Raw genomic sequence first — 7,930 nt, forward strand, 5'->3', positions numbered from 1 at the left:
TGAGTGCTTTTGATACTTTGTTTATGCTTACTTGCGTCCTCAATGATTGATCTTAATTCTATGTCCTACAATTGAGTAGTTTTATTCCTATTGTCTTGTTATTGTAAAAATGCAATATTGAGTTTTGGAATGGGTGTCATTTCTTTGAGTAAGGTAAATAGGGTAATAATTGGGATAGAAATGAACCTATCAATTGGACGTTGCTTGCAAGAAATGTCATAGCAAATGCCCTCGCTCTTTGTAATCATTTTTGTATTGCTCATTCCCTCATGCTGTAGCTTGACCTTGGCCAAGGAGTTAGCACATCACAAGTGGAGTGTTGCTTTTTCAACGTGTGAGAGCCATTGTTGCTAGATTGAGTTGCTAGATTGATTTAATGTACGAGAGACATTGTTGCTAGATTGAGCATCTAGTGATTGTAAATGAGAGCTCCAATGACCTCAAAAGAGAGGCAAGTGCACCGATAACTCATCAAGATTTGCAAAGTAGTTGACTAAGTAGTAGGAGTTAAGGGTGCACCCATAACACATCAACATTTGCAAAGTGGTCGACTTAGTGGGAGATAGGGTGAGAGTCTAAATTGTAAAACTAGAGATTTTGGAACCCTTCAAGTGGTAACTACTTTGCATCATTATCTTGAACTTTAGTCGTGGATTTTCGCAACAATTTAATCTTTTCCTTTGGCTACTTCTGAATGACTTCAATTACACAAACCAAACCCAAGACTACATCAAAGAGACCACTGCTATCTTTTTCAGGTCCCTAAAACAGTGTTGCTTTCTTTGAATACTACCTAGCCAAACTCTCCCATTGGCTTTCAATTGATATGCAACCACTTGGATTGTCTCTTCATATTTTCCAATAGATGTGCATTTGAACAAAGTGCTTGTCTTTTGCATCTCAGGTACTATACTTTGTTTTGCTTTCTTTCGAGTGGCAATTTTTTTAATTTGATGATAGATGGTTTGTGATGTGCAAATGAGACTTTTTTGAATTCTTGTCCTTCAGAATGTTGGCAATGCTAAAGGCAATTAGAAACCAACGAAATTGGATATATTTTTTTAGCTCTTACAACAAAACCATGTAGAGTGGCTAAACACAAGATGACCTTGGCGAGTGTTGGAAGAGGAGGACTATGGTTTTTTGATGTGCTTGTGTTGCAAAGTGTTTACAAAGCAACATGACTAAAGATGGACAAAGGCCAATGACACATTGCAATTTTTTAAATCTCTAAATTTGTAAAGATTGTTATTCACCTCTTGTCATACTTCACTTTTTTAAAGATCGTTATTCACCTCTTATCATACTTCAAATTTTTTGTAAGTCTACTTTTGTCAAACATCTATGATTGGATACTTATTAGACTTATTAGTGGACCCTAAGAAGTTTTGCATTTAGTCTTAGTGAGGAGATGTAATATAAACTTTTACAAATACTAGCGCATTATTTAGAAAGACAAAGCCTTTAGTTCTCATCATATCAAGATGTTCTTGTGTCCTTTACTCTCTTTCCTAAGATCATGATCCTTGCTTTCTCATTCCTTGTCTTTCTTTTCACTGTTGGTTACTCCAACCACATAATGTGTAAGATAAATACAAATGATATTATGATGAATGTTTTATGGATCTTGAACAGAAGATGATGCAAAACAATATGTAAATTAGGCTTACTAAGCTAGAGTTCCAAATAGGAATTGTGGAGTTTATATGATGCTCCAATTTTTTGGAGAATCAAATGATACCTTTGTATGTCACAACCATCTTAGTTGCATGTTTTGCTAGATGCTTCATGAAGGTGACTAGATATTTATGTCGACAACTTCACTCCTAGCAACTCTTACGAAGTCTAAGTAAAAGATTTTGGAAGCTCTTGATTTTGCAAAGATTAGAATTTAGTATCCTAACTTGAAAATGGAAGAACTATGAGCAATTTGCTATCCATTTTGATGATAGAGAGAGAGGAAGAGATGTAAAAATTGGAGAGTGTCAATACATTTCTACACGGGCTTCCCAATGCTGTTTGTTGTGATGATATAGGGAGAAAGGAAGAGACGTAAGAATATGGATAATACCAAATATAGTTCTACATTGACTTAACCATTGGGATTACATTGACACACCATTTAAATCTATCTCAATATATTATTTTTGTTACATGTGGTAGCGCTAAAGCACACATCAAGCACATCAACACACTAACAAACAAAGTCTAATGAGGCGTGGATTCCACTTTTGGATACCTGGTTGGATCCCTATCACTATGGCTATCCCATTTGTAAAGGGCTCTTGTTTGCAACACATGCCATATATATAGTAGGATTGGACATCAGTGGCTTTGACTACTTCATGTCTCACATGTGTGGGTTATATTAGTGGTTGTTATCCATAGAGCAATAGAGCTATGAGCACATCATTCCTCCTTGTGTGATTAATACATCATGTGTAACTCATGCCTTTGTTGGGTTAGATTTATTGCATTTTGCACATAGTTTTGTATCCCATGCCTTTATTGTGTTGGATTTATTGCACTTTGCATGCACTTGGTCCCATTTGTAAAGGGCTCTTGTTTGCAACACATGCCGTGTATATAGTAGGATTAGACATAGGCGGCTTTGACTACTTCATGTCTTACACGTGTAGAGAAGATTAGTTGTTATCCATAGAGAAATAGAACTACAAGCACATCATTCGTTTTTGTATGATTGAATTGCAGCATGTGGAATGGACTCATGCTTTTGTGTTGTGTTGGATATATTGCATTGTGCACGCACTTTGTTCTGTATCCCATGCCTGTGTTGTGTTTGATTTATTGCATTTTGCACATAGTTAGTTCTGTATTCTTTCGTTGTTTGCTCTGGTATAAAGATTAATTCCTTTGAAAAGCTGAGAGCGAGCTTACCATCAGCTGGGGGTGAGGTTGAGAGCATGAGCTTTCTTCACAGATTGAGTGTGATTCCAACTGAAACCAAGGGATGGATGATTTCCCTTTTGTTTACACCTGAATGAATTGAGAATCCTATAAAGTGAGAGTGGATTGAATGATTGGGGATTAACGTTGAGATCTTCTTTCCTTCAAGCATTCAACGACGACATTTTTTAATTTGTGTTTTGTTTGAAGGGGACTTTTATTAGATGACTACAGGAGCACTTCATGTTGAGGTCAAACTCCTCAATTGGGCTACGAGGCCACTGCTTCCCTAGGACAGTAGTGAGCATCTTTATAGATCCTCAAGCCTTCAAGCTTGGTGATTGCTATTTTTCCTATTCTTGCAATAGTTCTTACTTCTTTTGTGAATCTCAATATGTGACTTTTACAAGTTTCAACTTGTTCGTTCATTAACTTATATGAGAACAATCCATCCTACTTAGCAATAATCATAGTCCCATCTCTATACACTTTTTGTAAGTGTCCTTGTCTCCACCATTGACGCTTCAACAAGTCCACTATCTTCCCCTTTTGAAACCCTAATTTTGAGCCTCAAAGAAGCACCAAGACTTCCCCCTCTGACTTCCACAAAGGCATACTTCAACCAATCTCTCATCACCTGAGAAATGCAAAGCACGAAACCTGCCCAAAATAAATTATAAAGGTTCACATGACTATACAATAAATGTACATACCAAATAATCCACTCGCTTTCATGTTTGCTTTGAACACAAACTATGCACCTGATGAAGGCACACTCAACCACACTTTGTAACCTTGTATTGCCCCCTTCAATCTTATAGCTCTCATCAGACTCTGAATCCAAAGTTTCTTTTAAAGAATCCTCCCTCATGTTAGTGCTACCAGCCAAGCACTTGGAGGAATCCAAGCACTCAGTGTTGTCCTTCACCTTCACAAATGCTTTCTGACTCTTCTTCTGACCACTTCTTGATGTCAGACATCCTGACCATTAATCGCATTTCTCAAAACTTACCTTAGTAACACATGCAAATGTCACCAAGAAAAGCTCTCTTGACGTTACCACTTGTGCTGTCGTACTCTTTGTCTCCTCTGCATTTTGATCAGACTCTTTCTTCTTCTTCTGATCTGCTACCTTCTTTCTACAGTCCTTTGCAAAATGTCTTGCCGCATCGCAATAGAAGTACTTCTTCTATTTTCTTTTCTTTTTATTCTCATCATGAGAAGCATCTCTGTTCTTATCAAGATTTGGCATTCTTCTTCTTAGGCTTGCCCTTGTCCTTGGCATAAAAGGCCTTATCTTGACTAGATTCTTCATACTTCTTTTCCCAAGCTTCCTACTATAGAAGCAACGGCCCTAGTTTCTTAAACATCAACTCTGCCCTACTATCATCATCGTGAGATGAAGCTCTTGTAGCTCATTGAGAGCATACCAAGCAAAAGCCTAGCCATCCTCGCTAAATCTATCATTTGACCAATTGATGAGAGAATGTTCTTGACCATTGATTGGTCCGCCGATACCATGTCCTCTCTTCCATGCTCACGCTGTAAAGCTCTATCTCAAGTTGAGAATCCTCGCATATACCTCCCTATATTTCCACTGCCTATCCGAGAGGAATATAATACAAAAGGAATATTTCCCTAGATTCCAATAGAAATGGAATACTTTGACATTGGCCCTAGCTTTATGAGAGGACGTGCTATGCTTATGTGGTTACCAACACACATAAAAATGCCCCAAGTCTCTTGGTTGTCCAAGATGGGGACATAGATATGTAAGAACCTCCACAAGTCTGGGAGCTCCAAACAAGCTTACAATGCTTACAAAAGTAATTATGACACATGACTTTCAGATCCTGAAGTGCCTTGTAGCTTGCTGCATTGTGATAATAGAGGGCAGAAGTCTTTGATATTGCACCGAAACTGGGAATGAATTACAACCTCCTGAATTTGCTCCAACCACTGTGTTCCAAGGGGTGAAAACCATGTGATGTGCATGATGTGCTCCCAGTAATTCTATACATCTTTAGTGTCTGCAAACCGGCACTTTTTATGGACGAGCCGCATAATGGGCTACCTCCTTATATAAGTAACACAGTGGGTTAGCATTAGCATTAATGTAATGACTGGCATTATCGGTGTTGTTAACGTAGCAGGTCGCATTACTATAGCAACAGGTCAGCGTTAACCTTAACGCAAAGTCATTGCATTAGGCATAAAGCAGTAGGTGGCACTATATCACAAGGGGTGGCATTATTATCACAGTGTAACCAAAGTCGTTGTGTTAGGCATATCGCAACGACTACCATGTTAGCAGTCGTCAGTCACTACGTTAGCCTTAAAGCAACAAGGTGATTTTTCTCGACTTGTTTAGGAATTTGATTGAAATGTTGTCCCTTCTAGACTTGACCTATGCGCTTGTGTGCATGTGGGGAAGTTGTGCTGATGCTTCGATTGTGGCCTCTAGACAAAACAGTCGTGCTACCTTGGAATGTGACTGTGTGGTCTAGGGACCCTAGAAATGAACCTATGCGGACTTCACGAACCTAGTCACCTATGTTGACTTGTGCTAAGCTAACTTCTTTAGGGTAGACCACAACTAGTGGAAGGGTGTTATTTTCACCTAAGGGTAGACTAGACATGGAGACTTCCTATTTTCACCTATGTCGTGGGCTCCTTATGTTGATCTATGCCCAAGATATGATCAATGAAATCAAATTTGCGAGGACTTAGTGTACCTAGCTTCTTTCCAAGCCATGTGCTTGCTGAGTACACCTGTAAAGAGGGTGGAGAGTTGCACCTTGGAGTTATGAATGAATGGCATTATCAGCTCTTTAGTGCTGAATTGTGTAGTTCGGGCACCAGCATCTATTGGAAGCATATACCTTTAAGGTCTATGTAGACTTGAGGAACCGCTTGGGTCTCTATGGTACTTGTGGGGATGGTGGTTCTTGAAGGTGGCGCTTGTAGTGTAGGAGCGATGGTAGGTTCTTGTGGAACTACATTTTTAGGAGCAGGTTCTTATGGGTCTACCGCTCTAGCTGTTGATGTCGAGGTAGAAGCAGAAGCCATAATTAGTCATTTGCCCTTGGGCACCCATCGGGGTACACCATGTGATTGGGCTTCAGGTTCTTGTGTTGCTACTCCCTTTTTAGGAGCAGATTCTTGTCATTGCTATGGTAGTTGATGATCTTCTCCCTTGCAATGTAAGAATTCGTAGATAGAAGGGAGTTGCCTGCAACTTTGTCATAGTGATATTTTTCCTTGAAGGGCAAACAATAGGTTCTTGTGGCATTACCTCCATTTTAGAGGTGGGTTCTTGTGGTGCTACTATTGCCTTACCATTAAATGAAACTGAAGACTGCATTGGGGCACCCAAAAGAAAGCAAATTGGCTATGTGGCAGCTCTTAGGCACCCAAATATACTCATTGCCTTTGTAGGAACCTTTAGCTTGATGTAGCCTCTTAGGAATCCACCTAGGATATCTTCTTTGCTTTTTACTCGTTGTTGCATGTCACCTACTTTGAGATTTCTTTGGTTTGGTAGCTTGCATTTGAACTAGTGTTGGAAGTAGAAGTAGGAGTAGAGCTGCTCGAAGGAGTTGATCTTTCAAAGATTGAAGAGTATTGGTTGGAAGCATACCTTTCAAAATCCAGTAGTGTACTTTTCTTTTGAGGAAGAGGTAGGGATCAAGGCCATGGTATGGTAGTTACAGCCGCTGACAGCCATCTTGATTTTTGTCATAGTGTCGTGATGGTATCGTCGTTGAAGGATGTGGGTACTGACTTGATGTTGATAGGGGTGCTTCCATTGTGCCTAGTGGACTTATAACCTTCTTGTAGACTGGAGCTAGTGCATTGTTGGTCTTATAGGTCACGAGAATCACTAGGTTCGCAGCCCCTAAACCAATTGAGATCACCGAGGTGTGACCATGATTTGTCAACATTGTTGTGCATTCTTGCCAATCGATTTGGCATTTGACGGCCCAGCACTAGGTTCTTTCGAGGATCACCTATTCGTCCATGGCACCTGTAGGCAGCACATAGCATCTACTTGCCATGCTATAATTATTTACGAATATTGGTATTCCACACAACCTATGGCTAGCGAGATCTGACCATTTACTTTTTGTACCATGACAAGGGTAGGTTCAAGTGTTACCCCAGCTATCAAGAGTTTGGTGCACACCTCATATGATATTAGGTTGTGGCTTGCCCCCGAGTCCACAAAGGCATATGGCATCAAGGTTGAAAAACTTTATCGCAAGAAGTGGCTCGACCTTGATGCCATATGTCTCATCGAGCTTTTCAAGCTCTACTCTTAAGAATAGCCTCATTTGATAATTTTCCCCTGACTGCAACTATGAGGCTTGGGACTATAAATTCCATAGGCATAACTCCTTCAACCCCAAACACTAGGCTAAAGGGCATGCAATCAGTAGCTACCTCGTACGCCATTCAATATGCCCAAAGTGCAGCAGGAAGTTTGTGTTCCCAATCATTACGTCTAGCCTCCACATCATTGTTCAGCACAAAGTCTTGTTAGAGCTTTTGGCTTGACTGTTCACTCTAGGGTAGTAGGGTGTAGATTTCCTATGGTGGACGATTAGGAGCTCGTCCATTAAAATGTGAATCATGTCATTGATAAAGTGAGTCCCTCAATCACTCACAATTTCAAGCGCAGGAGGCCGAAGCATGATATTACATTCTCATACAAAACTTAGCGGTCATTCTTGCATCAGCCTTCCTGGTGGCCTTGTCCTCTATCCACTTTGTGAAATAGTCTGTGGCCAGGATGAAGTATTGGGCTTGTGTCCCTTTGGCCATCGAACTGTTTGGTCCTACAAAATTGACGTACCATTTTTTGAATGGTTGATCGGTAAGAACTCTCATTAGGGGCATATAATCTTGTTTGAGAGGTATGGAGGTTTGCTAGCAAGGGTCACATCACTTAACAAACTCGGTAGCATCCGCAAAGAGAGTAAGCCACCATAATCTTGCTTGTAGCACCTTGCAGACTATAAGC

The sequence above is a fragment of the Dipteris shenzhenensis genome, chromosome 27 (assembly GCF_047967505.1).
Source record: "Dipteris shenzhenensis isolate YYH24624 ecotype China chromosome 27, Dip_SZ_1.0, whole genome shotgun sequence".
NCBI lineage: Eukaryota > Viridiplantae > Streptophyta > Polypodiopsida > Gleicheniales > Dipteridaceae > Dipteris > Dipteris shenzhenensis.